Source organism: Mytilus californianus, unplaced genomic scaffold (assembly GCF_021869535.1).
Source record: "Mytilus californianus isolate M0D057914Y unplaced genomic scaffold, xbMytCali1.0.p SCAF_12, whole genome shotgun sequence".
In the NCBI taxonomy this organism is placed as follows: domain Eukaryota; kingdom Metazoa; phylum Mollusca; class Bivalvia; order Mytilida; family Mytilidae; genus Mytilus; species Mytilus californianus.
In genome coordinates, this window is record NW_026262604.1 from 7,611,782 (window position 1) to 7,628,637 (window position 16,856).

The 16,856-nt window shown below is 32.7% G+C and overlaps 1 long non-coding RNA gene across 1 annotated transcript; it reads right to left on the bottom strand.

Annotated features, from left to right (window-relative positions):
- Nucleotides 1-8,243: 8,243 nt before the first annotated feature.
- LOC127721308 (uncharacterized) lies at nt 8,244-10,584 on the bottom strand. Its single transcript, XR_007991127.1, has 3 exons — nt 10,523-10,584; nt 9,122-9,288; nt 8,244-8,442 (listed from the first exon to the last, which is right to left on the bottom strand). It is a non-coding gene; the product is annotated as an uncharacterized LOC127721308 (long non-coding RNA).
- Between the last annotated feature and the right edge of the window lie 6,272 nt (nt 10,585-16,856).

The window sequence follows — 16,856 nt, forward strand, 5'->3', positions numbered from 1 at the left end:
ATATCTTAAAAACTCATAGGCGTGTTTAACGTTTTGTTTTTGTATTTCATCCAAAGATGCAGACACTCGAATTTTCATTTGGTCTCTGGTGAGAGTTGTCTTTTTCATGATTGGCGATCATACCACATATTTTTATTTATTATAAGGGTGACATTTCTGTGTGTCAACTAATTGTTCTTAATTAAATGTTAAGCTGTTACACCGTCACAGGTTACAGGAGAATTTAGCACTTACAGTATGTGTAAGCCCACCACATTCTCATACTGTATGACCTTGTTCTAAGTAAGTAGTGGGAAACTCTGTGGTTGTTGTTGGTTGCTTTTTGTCATATTAACTTTTGTTTGATACTTGTATTTATAAATGTGTGAGGATCCTGATTTTACACCAACAAACTACACTACTTATAAAAACACCAAAATGTACAATGCGAGAGGGATAAACCAGTTTTATCTGCATACAAACGGTATCCTTTGCCTTTCCTAGGACCATGTATCTTAAAAGTAAAACAAACAAGTAAAACTGTGAGCTACTAAAAATAGAAGCCTTTTCAAAATTTTGTTTTCAAAATTTCATGCCTATCGGTATTTCCGATAAAATTGTTACCTGATTGTGTAACACTCTAATTAACTGACAATGGGATAAAGTTAAATACCTTGCCTTTGGTGTTTTTTTTTTTTACTTCTTTTAATGATTTTTTACTGCGGCGTTTTACGTTTCCGCAAATTGGCATTACTTTTCCGGGAAAAAAAGATGACGTTTCCGCGAAAAAAAGTCTACGTTTCCGGAAATGAATACATTACTTTTCCGGGAAAATAGTAACGATTCCGGAAAAAATAAGTTATTACTTTTCCAGAAAAATAATTAAGGGAAAACGGTACTATTTATTCTGCCATAGGCGACAATACTAACATTTTCTAAATTTACCACTTTTTATAATAAAAACCTGGATAAAACAGTTATGTGTGTTGTTAGTACTTTATTATTCTATTTTAAAAATTGAAGCCAAATAGTATCATGACCAATTTCCAACGGAGCTTGTTTATGTTATCCATGCCCACCGTCATTTTACACCAAATTTATGAAATTTTGGAAGCCTTTTCGAATAATTCTCTAGAAATTATTTCAATAGGTTTTAAAATTTATATTGTAAACATACACACTGCAGTTATTCATAGATAAATAAAAAAATATATTGTACCCTTACATCCAATCACTTCGATCCTAATTTGACTTCCTTCACCTGCCTTGGGTACACAAAAGGCCAACCTAATGCTGGGAAAATGTAATAGTACCGTTTTCCCTATACTGTGAAATTAAGATATAAAGAATTCTTATGACACCATTAATGCAATACTGGGCTATTGTGAAAACCTTGGCTATAATAAATACTTGTATGTCCCCATTACTTAAAGAAACATGGATCATTGTATGTCCCCACCCCTACATGCTGGTTTACCTCTTTCTCTACTTCTTTCATAAAGGCTTAATAGACAACCTGTATTCAATCATATCTTATCTTTTAAAAAAAAAATTATAAACAGTTCAATTTAAACAGATAAAAATGACAGTTCCATTCAATTTGTATTAATTTTATCCAAAATTTACAACATTAAAGTACAAATTCAAGATTTTTCATACTAATCTCCATTCCATGCTTTAGTATATGCCATATTGTGGTTCAAAATTTCAGAGCTTGTTATAAAATCCATTATTCTGTCTTGAGATGATAAAAACAAAGATATTAGACACTTAAAACATTAAATATGCAAAATACTCAGCTGTAAAGTTGCCTTTGTTGCCTGTATTAATCTATGAAAAAGCAGAATTATGTCCCTTGGGAGTATTGATTTCCAACAAAAGTCCTTTCAAACAGAAGAAAATGGAAAATAATATATGCCTGATATAATAAAAGATAGAAACTACAAAATGAAGCACTATTGAAATATTTGCTGCATGAATTGCCAAGAATGTGAACAATTCGTTACACAGGATAGCATACATTCTATCTAAATTTAGCCTCAAGTGGGCCTCTTTTTTTCTTAAATGAACAATTTCAACACTGAAAATGCTTCTGGTATGACCAAGTATTGCCTAACCCCATAAACAGTACAAACTTTACCCGACAATTTGCCATTTTAATAGATTATGTCAATAGAAATACCCAAGTGATACATTTAGGGAATTACACAGCAAAAGAGGCAAATATTTCAGTTAAAAATATTTGTCGCGACTTGAATTCTGGTGTTTTCAATTGAATTAATCATTGCGAAAGGTGGAAACAACTACAAAAGAACTATAGTTTGGTGCATTTTATACAATATAGTTAATATTGAAATCCTAGAATAAAGTTTTATATCAGTACCCATCAATTTGACTTATTATGATGTTTGATAGGGGAAACACTAATACATAGTTAAGTTCATCCAAATCCAAAACCGCACTACAACACATTGTTTGATAAGATTGTGTAGAAGTATAGTGTAAAAAGTTAAAAGTCAAAACTGACAACCGATTAATCCATCAAAAACACGTTATTTATCTTAAAGGGATAGTAGCTACGATTTTGACAAAATTATGACCAAGTTTTAAAGCTGCTAAAATCAAAGATATGTACTTTAAATTAACAACAAGATCGGTGGAATGTTCATATAAAGTACAGAAGTGTTAATAATTGATAATTAATATCGTGTAGCGTGCATTTTCATCTCATTAATTATGCATCGGGTTTACTTCCCGAACTTTGCCGACACAGCGAGTGAGATGACCAAGATATAAATAAATATGAACATGTGCTTTTGTTTTCTTACGTATTTGACAATTTCTTTAGATTAAACGTACATATTTGAAACCATTTATCAAATTATGTAAACAAAAAAATATACCAAATGCCTGCATATTATTCGAACCCAAGGTTCTCCAACAATGGCGATATTATACACTTGTTTTATATTTGTAGTGACAAAACAATGCCGATAACGTATACACGTGTTTGTGAATTGAATTGGGGCCTTCATGCAGGGTACACCGAAAGAATAATATTAAATTGTAAGAAGTTGATTTTAATGTCTTCTAAGTTGTGAAATCACTGCTCTTATATTTATAAAAATATTCTGGACAATAATGATTTGAATACGTCGCGATTTATTTTCATGTGATCTGGATTCGAAAAGTTCAGAAATGTTTTTTACATTTCGCAAACCGTCGTTATGTCGACTGCTTATATAATGACTTTATCTGCGTGACGGGTGTTTGTAAATGATTCTAATGACCGATCTCATCGCCGTTATTTATTTTCAATTTACAATAACTTGTCTGCACCTCTTAACTGTTTCTTTTTCTCGCAGAAACTGTAAACACACGTTCCATTTCCGCGATAACATTCCTCTGTTCGACATTTTCCCTTCGAGGGACAACTTGCGATTGCGCATTGGGAACTGCGGAGTTAAGGTCAACATAGTTCATATGAATAAGGGTTGGCTTAACATCGAATTTTTGTCTATAGACAAGAATTAAATTTAGGTGTAAAACGTTAAAAAGCTTCTAAATGCTAATTGGAAAGTAAACAGTGATGGTTTTATTCATTCTAAATAAACCTTTTGTACAAAATCCGGCATATAGATTAGAAAAATAATTTTAATGAAAATCGTAGCTCCTATCCGTTTAAACATCCAAAGGAAATTTTACACTCGAAAAATAGTTAATTCTTATTTTTAAAAATTAATAACAAGTTCTTTAGAATACAAAAAATCTGTGTGATAGATTTTGAAATGAAACGTTTTTTTTTTTGTAATGTTTTTGATGAAAATGTTAACCTATTCAAAATCAGGTAGTTTTTGCGAGATTTGTAGCGTAAAAAAGCACGGTGACCCATGCTTTCTATAATATTTTCATGGTAAAAAATATAAAATATTGGCAAAGTATAACGGAAAATTCCATCCGATGGTCCACCTTAAAAATATGAAAATCGTAATAAGAATTTTATCAGCATCAGAAGTATATTTAATAAAATACACTACTGTTGTTAAAAATGCAGACTGCTTTGTTACAGCAGGCGTTCCATATGTATTTTTAAATAGTTATCTGCCTTTGGTATCGTTATTTAATATCCGGCTGTCAAATTTACATGATCTTACATGATTTGTTTAGTGTTTGATTCAAGAAAAGGTAAACTTTTAACAATGTTTAAGTAGACTATTATTATTTATTTTATGTAATTAATATTTGATGTCAGTGTTTTCGGACTTGATTGCAAAACTAAACTTGAGAACGATCGAAGTAAATAGATGATGTACACTTGTATCAGGGGAAATCATAGAGAGGGGAGCCTAACTCGCTTAAGATGATACTCAGATAATGGCGGATTTATTTCGGAAATATCTAGATTTTACATAATAAATAAACATAAAGTCCGAACATACCGATAAATTATCCTGCTAATTCGATTGGCTTAAAGTTTTTTGGTGTTTTAATTTCGATAAGTGTATGAACCCTTGACCGGTTATTTGGGGTCTTCTTTTACAGTTTCAAAATAGGATAACAAATCATTGTCACGTGCTCGTGTGTGTTAAAGCACACGAATGCACTCCATAAAAGTGTTTTCTGCGTGTATTATAAAAATATGAAAATGATGGGGGGGAGTCTAATTGAAAATATTTCAGACTTCGAAATTACAAAAAAAGGCAGATTGTTTGTCTGTTCTTAATATTTCTTGAATTAATGTCTTTTCGTCCCCTGACGATATCTAAAAACAAATTTAAGGAGGGGGGGGGGGGGGTTAAATGTTTGATTCTAAATGTCTTTACAATCGTAAAATTTTCTTCAACGCGGATGAATCAATATTCAGCAAGAAATTTACATAAAATGTTTGTTTTTTTTTTATTTAAACTAATTTTCACCTGAGGAAAAAAAAGTGTCGGTGCTTTTACATAATTTTGATTTCGGGTACCAGGTAACACTGCATCCTCGTGTAAGCATTAATTTGATGAAAATCTTACAATTTTTGAAGATTTTTAAATTACAAAAATGTCAATGTCCTGTTTTTAATTATAGATATCAATAATACTGCATTGGAAAGCCCTTGAACCTTGAAAATGATCTCCCGCCTCCATTAAAAACAATGACTAAAGAATGTGATTTGGTGCAAGTCGTCCAAATATGTTGGATATTAAAAAAGGGACTCCGTGTAGTGGTATTATAATATACTCATTGAAAGCTCTGGGAGTCTCATTAAATTATAGCCTCAGATAATAGCTAGCACTAGCTGCAATATTATCAAGTCAAAACTTCTTTTTTTTTACCACATTATTCACATCTTTCCGTATTTATTCTCTGTTCTTTTTAATTCACTATATTGACAATTTAACAACTAGACGATTCCACAATGTATATAAATAATGCGAGCATAAAATACAGTGGTTGGATTTAATCGAAATTTCGTATTTCAATCATATTATTATCCTGCCCTTAAAACCTGTCCAATGTTTTTTAGAGAAGAACCTCTCATACATAGTGTTCATGCAAGTTGGCTACTTTATCTTCAGCATTGTTCACTGAATCAGCATAGGCGGCGGATCTAGGCCCCCTTTAGAGGGACAAATTTGGTTGGTTATATCATCAGTAGGGAATCACTGATCCATGACTGTAACGGACCCCCTAATAAAAACTTCTGGGTCCGCCACTAGCTGGAATGGCTAATTGTTATGCACAAACTTTAAGGAAAATATAAATATTTGGCAAGGATGCCACTTTTTCATTAGGAAGTATCCAATATTTCGTCAATGAAACAAATCTGGAAAAGGGTTGAATCATCATTATCAGAGACATATATACATGTATATATATATGTGTGTCTCTTGTTGAATAATTTGTATATTTATGAAATCTGTATTGCAGATCTTTGATGAAAAAAAATAACCTTTTTAATTAATGACGATTTGAAGCTTGACATAAGAAACAGGTAGGCACCGTTTATAAAATATTTTTCTTTAATACCTATAGATTTAGATTGTATGCCTTTTGGGAGTTTTAAAATATATATACCCTTATTTGCTAACATCAAGAACAGAGCTCTCCATGGAAGTAAGTATCTATATAGACGCTGGTGTTACTCCAAAAAATGTTATCGTTCGCTGCCGACGAAACACCTTTCAATATCGTGAATATTTTTTAAACAATATGGATACAGGAATTAGCTAGGAGTTTCCAATTTACTTGGATACCAAAAATTCACTCCCACGTCCATGCATTCAAGAAGAGGATATCTTAAAAACTCATAGGCGTGTTTAACGTTTTGTTTTTGTATTTCATCCAAAGATGCAGACACTCGAATTTTCATTTGGTCTCTGGTGAGAGTTGTCTTTTTCATGATTGGCGATCATACCACATATTTTTATTTATTATAAGGGTGACATTTCTGTGTGTCAACTAATTGTTCTTAATTAAATGTTAAGCTGTTACACCGTCACAGGTTACAGGAGAATTTAGCACTTACAGTATGTGTAAGCCCACCACATTCTCATACTGTATGACCTTGTTCTAAGTAAGTAGTGGGAAACTCTGTGGTTGTTGTTGGTTGCTTTTTGTCATATTAACTTTTGTTTGATACTTGTATTTATAAATGTGTGAGGATCCTGATTTTACACCAACAAACTACACTACTTATAAAAACACCAAAATGTACAATGCGAGAGGGATAAACCAGTTTTATCTGCATACAAACGGTATCCTTTGCCTTTCCTAGGACCATGTATCTTAAAAGTAAAACAAACAAGTAAAACTGTGAGCTACTGCTCGCTGATGATACCCCCACCGATATATTTCGGTAAACAGGAAGTTGTTGAGTGATGAATCTGAAAACGCATCACACGGTGTAACTTACTTATATAAACCCTGAAACTAAATTTCAGAAATCCTTGTCAAGTAGTTCCTGAGAAAAATGTGACGAAAATATTCATGGGACGGACGGACTGACAGATGGAGTGACGGAAGGACAGACAGAGGTAAAACAGTATACCCACACTTTTTTAAAGCGGGGTATAACAACAACAATAAAATGCTTCGCTGAGCGCAGCTGGATACGACCGCAGAGGTCCAACCCTGAACTGTTGGGGAAAAATGGACTCAATATTCGCGCTTGATACAGGTCTGAATTTGGATTGTAAATAAATATTTGACACCTAATAGGTTTCTGACACGGAATAACTGTAGTCAAAGAACTCAGAATTGGTTATATGATTTGAATTTATATTCAATTTTTTGCTTTTGTGCAATACACTATGCTGCGAAATTGACCCCCCCCCAAAAAAAAATTTTTCCCCCCCCCCCCCCCCCATTTTTTGGCAAAAAGAAATAATATTTGAAGAAATATTTCTGAAATCTGAAATGAAAAAAAAAATTGCCCCCACAATTTCTTTTTTACCCCTCCCCCCTTTTCCAAAAAAAAATATTTCCCTCAACATATGGTCATAATCTCAATTCAAATTTCCAATGGAGGTTGCAACCATAATTACTAATTTTAATACATCATATAAGTCTTAAAATAGAAAAAAAAATCCCCTCCCCAAATTTTTTGAACCCCCTTATGATCCATCACCCCCAACTCAATCCCAGCCTTCCCTATGTGGAATGGTACCTTGCAGTACAATTTCAGAGAGATCCATACACTTGAACTCAAGTTATTGTCTGGAAACTAGGAAAATGCTTGTTTTTTGCCCCTTTTTTTGCCCCTAATTCCTAAAATTTTGAGTCAATTACACCCAAAATCAATCCAAACATTCCCTTTGTGGTATGGAACCTTGTGGTACAATGTCAGAGAGATCCATACACTAACACACAAGTTATTGTCTGGAAGTTAAAAAAATGCATATTTTTGGCCCCTAATTCCTTAACTGCTGGTATCATAACCCCCAAAATCAATCCCAACCTTCCTTTTGTGGTATTGAACCTTATGGTAAAATTTCATAGAGATCCATTCACTCAAACTAAAGTTATTGTGCTAAAACCAATGTATCTTCGGACGACAACGACGCCAACATCATACCAATATATGACCGTAAAAATTTGTTGTGGTCGTATAAAAACTTCCAGCACTGGATACATTAACCAATATCTCAGGACCACCAAATTGAACAAAATTATAAAAGATTGCAAATAATTTGGAAAGAGGGTTTAAAAAATATTAGTCTAATTGGAGCTTGGTAATGTAGCTATTTATAGCTACTTACTAAAAAGTGTGAATAGAAAAAGAAGATAAAGTGTCTTTATTTACACTTATATCCATTTATCTCTCATACAATGATTATTTTTGTTGTTGTGTTAATAATTGAACATCTTTATAAAACACACTGTTTATTTATTTCCCTCTTTAGAACAAAATCTGCTTCAAACTAATCAATATGTAGATCACAATTGTAACCTTCATCTTCACCAGTTTTCCATCCTAACCTGAAATTATAATGTTATACATTTAGTGAAAAACAAAAGCATTTCAACCTAAAAATTTGAATTGAAATAATCAATGATTGTGTGTTCTTAAAAAGTGGCAGCCCTGTCAGTCTGGACCCCAAAAATCAAGAAGGTCAATGATGTTGTAGTCCTGATTGCAAACTATTAAAACGGTTGTGGTTGTTTTATTCTCTTATTTTAAACTGTCTGGTATTTTATATTGGTATACATGTAGCTGCTCAGTGGCAGATCCAGAACTTTTTGTAAGGGGGGCCCGCTGACTGACCAAAGAAATTTTTTCCCACAAAAAGGGGGGGGGGGGTCAATCTTAATTACACCTACATGTACGAAAGTATGAAAAATCTGCAAATACATGACTGAATTTCACTGAGACCACACAATTTGTAGTCTGTGTTGTAAAAATGGTCAATAGCTGTAGGCTATAAAAAATATTTTGAGAACTTGGCAATGTTAATTATAGACATTAATATTTTAATGTTTGTTTATGTACATGTGCACTTGTTTGTATTCTTAAATCTTTTAACTTCCAATTCATTTGAGACAGAGTTACATTTGTAAGTCAATAACAGGAAGAAGAAAGAATATTTTCCATGAAATATTACATGCAACTTTTCTCACAAGTAAAAATAACTATTTGAGTATAACTTTAATATCTTACCTTCTTCATTCATTTTTGTACATATAGTTGATGAAAAGTAATTTGTTATAACACTTCAACATGTACAACGTTTAAAAGAACACTATACTCTATAGTAACTGTTTTCACAGTCTGTATGAAAAATTGCAAAAGCAGCTAGGATGTTGGATTCCATGTATTTCCATTGACTGAAATTATATGAAGACATAATATGAAATTCAATATGAACATAACTAGTACTGGATCATTCAAAGCAAAAATAAAATATTGTAGGCTAGCTAAAGGACACATATCTAGAGTGATATAATTTCATGAATGATGGATATTGTTTTGCAATGGTAAATCATTATATGCAAATACAGATATAAAAAAAAAAACAACACTATATATTAACTAGTTTATAGTTATACCATAGTGAGACTTTTTTACTTTCAATTAGAAATGTTAATTCCACATATTTTACATGATGGTGAACAAGATATATGCTTACTCTTCTTAGATCAAACTCATACAGTTTATCTAAATGGTTCTATCAAAGATATAGATATAAATATGGCTATTATATTATGGATATAATATGGATATGGCTATTATATTATAGAGCTACGGTTCCGCAGATAATTATAACTTAATGATTCTATGTAGTGTTTCAAAAATTTGTTTGTCTTTACATCATTCATTTGTCTTTTTTGTCTTATTGTGTTGTAGATTTTGTTTGACTTAGGTTTTACATGTCCTTTTGATGTCTTCTAGCTGTTTCTTTTTTCTACTATATTGTTTTCAATATATTAATAAGTTAATAAAATTTACATGTATTTTAACAATATCACTGTTGAGTCTACTATTTAAATAAAATTTAAAGACAAACATACATGTACAGACCCTTGATACAAGATGTATGTAGTTTATTATTTACATGTAAAATCATGTCATTTTTTTTTATATAATGTAGTAATTAAACAGATATATTGAAATATTCATACCATACAATTCCTACACGTTTTCAATGATACATCATGTGTTGAAGTACACAAACAACTGGTTATGGTCGCTCATTTGAATAACAATGAAGAGGCATAACATGTGCGTCAAAATGCATAATTTGCACCCGATCTGCAATGATGTTGTCATATAAACATTCGAAAACCTATTAAAGTTTTATCGGACCTTAAGTTTTAAGAAATATCTTATCCAAAAAGGAACAATTGTCAAAAATTCATAAAACCAAGACTTGGTTTTACCAGACATGTGTTTTCGCATCATTTTTAGAAACATTGCAGTTTTTCTCAAGAACCTAAGAAATTTCAATTATCAAAATATGATAACATCAAAATTTTCAACTCAGAGTACCATAAACAATAATCAAATATAAAATTGGGTTGCTCGATTTTCTAAATTCAGACTTTCAAATTGACCACTTACCTCTTTGACTATGACCGGTTTTTTCCAATATGGCGTCTATCCGGAAGTTAGGTAGGCCTGCTTGTATGCAAATTTGTCCGCCATTACATAAAATCACACAGGTTCTCGTAAACTTTGACATCATAATTCAAAACATTTGACGTCACAATTAAAAAGTGATTGTTGCCTGACGTCAAAAGGTGATCCGGAGTAGATCTAAGGTCATTCGGAGGCAAAATATAGCTAAATACCAAAAGTGTAAATACGTTTATTACAAATCTTAGATAAATATTTATTTAAAGGTATACGAACTGACAACGAAATAGCCGATTAATACTATTATTCGTTGTCTTCAACTTCAAATATTGTATCTAACTGAAAAATATAATTAAAGATAGCGCAGATAGTTTATTTTTTACATGATTTACACTGATATTGTAGACCTGTATCTATGGAAAGCCTAATGTGCACTATTGATTATAATAGCATTCTATAGTTATAGTATACACGGGTCCGACGACTTACAGAAAAGGGCGACGATTAACAGAAAAGAACTGAAAAGAACCGAAAAAAACATCGATATTTTTGGTAATCGAAGGGGACTATCAAATTCTAAATTAAAGGCTGGGATATTATATATACTAATATCATACCAAATGGCACCGGGCAATATACTGACATATTCATAGAAACAAAAGAAAACATTTTTTTTTTAGATGTTAGGATAATCATCAAGAGTTCGATAGTATTTGATTTTCAATTATCTTTACTGCAAAATCTATCAAGATATTACTATTGAAAAAATATAATATGTTATAAATAGATATTTTAATGATAAGAAATGACTGATAATTTATCATATCATTTATTTAATTTTTTTTACTAAAAGTAATGTTTGTCTCTCTTTTTTTTTGGTCCTTATATCCCTATAAATGTACAATATAATTTTGATTTTATACGAGGAATTAACAAAATCAAAATTTCGTGTATATATACATTGGTTACAGTGTATATATAAACAAGTCTAAATTGAAAACAACGTTCAAACCTATGATTGCGTTGGATAACAAGAGTGCACACGCTGAAATGTCTCACCTTCTTTACTTACCATTGATATAAAGCTTTACTACAAGTAACACTTAAACTTAAGATGATCCAAGAAAATGAGGTCAAGTCGTCAGATAAACAAAATGAGAAATACATGTACACCTTACAATCATTCAATAAACCAAACATAGTTGACCTATTGCTTATAGTTTTTAAGAAACAGTCTTAACCAAGAAAACTTAACATTGACCAATGAACCATGAAAATGAGGTCAAGGTCAGATGAACCATGCCAGACAGACATGTACACCTTACAATCAATTTATGCATTGAATATAGTTGACCTATTGCTTATAGTATCTAAGAAACAAACTTAACCATGAAAACTTGACATTGACCAATAAACCATGAAAATGAGGTCAAGGTCAGATGATACCTGCCAGACAGACATATACACCTTACAATCCTTCCATACTACAAATATAGTTGATCTATTGCTTATAGTTGAAGAAAAACAGACCAAAACACAAAAACTTAACACTGAGAAATGAACCGTGAAAATGAGGTCAAGGTCAAATAAAACCTGCAGGACTGACATGTACATCATAAAATATTTCCATACATCAAATATAGTTGACCTATTGCATATAGTATTAGAAAAAAAGACCAAAACTCAAAAACTTAACTTTAACCACTGAACCATGAAAATGAGGTCAAGGTCAGATGACACCTACCAGTTGGACATGTACACCTTACAATCATTCCATATACCAAATATAGTAGACCTACTGCTTATAGTATCTAATATATGGACTTGACCACGAAAACTTAACCTTGTTCACTGATCCATCAATGAGGTCGAGGTCAAATGAAAATTGTCTGACGGGCATGAGGACCTTGCAAGGTACGCACATACTAAATATAGTTATCCTATTACTCATAATAAGAAAGAAATTATCATTACAAAAAATGTTGACTTTTTTTTCAAGTAGTCACTGAACCATGAAAATGAGGTCAAGGACAATGGACATATGACAGACGGAAACTTCATATCATAAGGCATCCATATACAAAGTATGAAGCATCCAGGTCTTCTAGCTTCTAAAATATAAAGCTTTTAAGAAGTTAGCTAACGCCGCCGCCGGATCACTTTCTCTATGTCGAGCTTTCTGCGACAAAAGTCGCAGGCTCGACAAAAATCGCAATTTTTATACGTTTGCATGTAACAAATTTCGTTGTTGAGGGGTCTGAATACAGCACAATTAACATTTTTCAAAAGACCAAAAGAGTGAAGAAATATAATTTAACAAAACGCATTTGACTAACAGGTCGAACAACTGATGTTCTTAAATCCTGCTGACTGCCATTTGCGATTGCCAAATAAATTGATCACAAGGTGTAACAAAGTGGATCTCTATATTAATTTAATACCAAGTAGAAAACAATAAACTTGCGGCAAAGATGGTAAACCACAACATAAGGTGCTAAATTTTTTACACCATATCCGGATTTCGACAATTAATTTCTCTTCAGTGATGTTAGGGATCGAAAAGTATTTGGAAGGCCATTTAATTTATCTCAATTTAGGATAGACTCTTGAATTTTAAAGAGTCAAAATAGGATGAACGGATTATATAAACCGGAGGGAAAATATAATACAAGCCCAAACGAAATAAATATAAACAAGTCTAAATTGAAAACAACGTTCAAACCTATGATTATATAAACACATTAAAGTCATATGAAACCTCAAATTAAAAAAAAATGATGCATATGTTTTTTTTATAACAAAATGGATAGTTTTCATTATTAAACTTATGTACATATATTTTTTTCTAAAGAAAATTCTTTAATTTGTCCACATTTAGAAGAAGTTTACTTTTTTTTAATTGCTTACTTCCAGGAAGCGATTCGCCGACATATTTTCCGTATGCAAGTAACCTTAGCGTGACCCTTCTCGTAAAAATCCGGTGATCGCAATACGCATGGATCTGTCACTGAAATAAACTATTATCTGATTGTACATGTTATACACGTGCTCAAAACCATGCCTCTTTGTTGATTGTTTACTTTAAGGTGACAATCGATAAACTACGGCTTCAAAACACGACAATAAATGAGCTGCCATATTTTCACATCAACAGACAGAGAGAAAAAAAAAATGACGATTATACGATATGTTTACGTAAAAAATGATAAAATCGTGCACAGAAGACTAAGTTTATGATATATACATGCATTGGTTCAAGAATTAGATAAACATTATTTTTCACCTCTCACCCGTTTCATATGACTTTAATATATATATGTATGTATGCTCTTTTCGGTTCCTTTTTCGGTTTTTGGAAAGTTTGCTATAGCTTGCTATAACAATAAACTTTCCTAAGGCATCGGCCCCAAACCGTAGTTGGACAGACTATCTTACTATAGGATGAGTGTTCTGCTCCTAGATAATGTAGTACTAATGTTTGAATACTAATTCTAGGAAGATGCTTTTGAAATTTTGAGTTACTTCTATTTTGATTAGCTTACAGCTTGAATTAAGATGTAGTGAATGTTCATCGATTATTCAAATCAATTCAACTTCATTTTGAAAATTGCTATCACAAAAACTATAGTCTTCTTCGCGGATCTGCGCTGCGCGGAAACAAAATTAATACACATCTACACGATAAATGTAATTAATACACATCTACACGATACATGTACAGTAGTTTGAACTTTATACGTTATGCTTTTATCAGTATTCCCTAGACATGCGTGTGACGGTGAGATTCATATTTATGTACCTCCCGACAGGAGAACAATAATCCCGGTTTCAGGCTTCAGTAATGATCACATGACAATAGATATAATAAATCAAATACATTATAGGTTGAGTCCCTGGGGTCACCCCACCCCCTTTAATTTTAGAATGTGCTTTTATCTTGTTAACGGTCACCATCCCCACCCCTTAACCATAAATATTCATGTATGGGACAATAAAACAAATCTAATTAAATATTGGGGGAGTCCCCGGGGTTACCCTATCCCCCTTCTGTTTGAGAACTTGTAAACGGTCGAGATCCCCACCCTTAACCATATATATTCTTGTATGGGACAATAAAACAAACTTAATGAAATATAGCGAGAGTCTCTCTGGGTCGATCCCACCCCCTCCTGTTTGAGAACTTGTAAACAATTGAGATCCCAACGCCGAAACCAAATATATTCTTGTATGGGACAATAAAACAAACCATAAGAAATATAGGGGGAGTCCCTGGTGGTCACCCTACCCCCTCCTGTTGAAAACTTGTAAACGGTCAAAATCCCCTCCCCCTTAACCATATATATTATTGTATGGGACAATAAAACAAATCAAATGAAATATAGGGGGAGTCAACCCCACCCCATTCTGTTTGAGAACTTGTAAACGGTCGAGAACCCCACCCCTAAACCTTACATATTCTTGTATGGGATAATAAAACAAATCAAATGAAATATAGGGGAAGTCCACAGGGGTCACGACCCTACCCCTTTTTGTTTGAGAACTTGTAAATGGTCGAAATCCCCAACCCTAAAACATATATATTCTTGTATGGGACAATAAAACAATCCAAATGAAACATAGGGGAAGTCCACGGGGGTCACCCCAACCCCTTCTTTTTGAAAACTGGTAAACGGTCAAGATACCCAACCCAAAACATATATATATTCTTGTAAGGGACAATAAAACAAATCTAATGAAATAAAAGAGTCCCCTAAGAATCACCACACCCCCCCTTTTCTTAGAACTTGTAAACGGTCGAGATCCCCACCCCTAAACCGTATTTATTCCTGTTCACCATTACAAGAAGATTTGTATGAAATATACAGGGTTTAACCATAGTCGCCACTTATGCATATCCCTTTACTAGACCAAACCAATTTGTACTGGACTTTGCCCAATGTCAGGCAACCATGGGAATTATTATGGGAGCTTTGTTTGAGAGACTTCATAACAGCATCTTGTTACAACTATTTCGTATTAAGTAAAAAAAATAAAAGTTGGAAAAAAACGTTAACCACACAATCTACCAAATGTAGTCCGAGTTTGTTCAATATATAACAATTCAAACAAGAAAATTAACTGCTTAATTAGTAATTATACAATTTACTAAAAACAAATATGAAGGACCTTAATCAATAAAAAATACCACAGACCCTTTACATGGGATGGGCACAAAAATATTTTTAACAGAGCTTTCTATATACTTGATTATTTTAAATCAACAGTTTAAGGTTGCAATAGAAATTATCAAAATTTTACATGACAAACATAATTTATGAAAAAGTGATTTTTGATAATTGCTGATGAGAATGGTTTAGGTAAAAACACCAAAGCTGTGATTGAATACATATTTGAAATAATACATATCTACAACCTATTTGAAATACTACACATCTACAACCTATTTGAAATAATACACATCTACAACCTATTTGAAATAATACACATCTACCGTTGCAAACTTTCCAAAGGTGCTATCCAGCACTTTGATTTCGGGTCTTTTTGGTCATTTTCGCTTCTTTTTGGTCATTTTCGCTTCTTTTTGGTCATTTTCGGTCCTTTTTGGTTCTTTTCTGTAAGTCGTCGCCCTTTTCTGTAAATCGTTTGACAACCTAACAGTAAAAAAAAACACTAGTATGTCAGACGGCAACTTTTAAAATACAAGCACTGAAATAAAGGTTCAGTCACATACCGTAATATTGACATATCTTAACCGGATACGATCCGGACTTTATTGTTATGTATTATGATACTCTCCTGTATAGAATGTTAATAAATATAGTTTGTTACGGTCAACATGTCTTCGTTCTTATTGAACAGGTTCTGTCACATATAGAATGCGAAGGGGTTTAGTTTAAACATATTTATTTATAGCGGATTGGGAAACAAGTTATTACCACTTATATTAATCCCTTTCCACGTTGCGGGTGCGAGTGCTACCTTGTAGCGGCATCAGTCTGCTTTTTCGAAATTTTCTAGGGTGTATTTTACGTGCAAGAGATATGGCTCTCTCTTAACACGGGTCAGCCATTTATTGTCCCCTTCCGACTGACTTTCGTCGTTTCTCTCAAGACCATACTCGCAAATGATGTATATATGTTGTTAAGGGAGAGCCGAAAATTCAGTCCCTGAAATTTTTCTCCCCGGAACAGGGATCGAATCAGGAACCTTTGTGTTAGTAGTCCGATGCACTAACCGCTTCACCACGGCTTTCCATGCTTTTAAGAGCGTAATCTTTCCTAATGTTCCTGAAGCTATGATAGTCACAGACAAGGCGTTG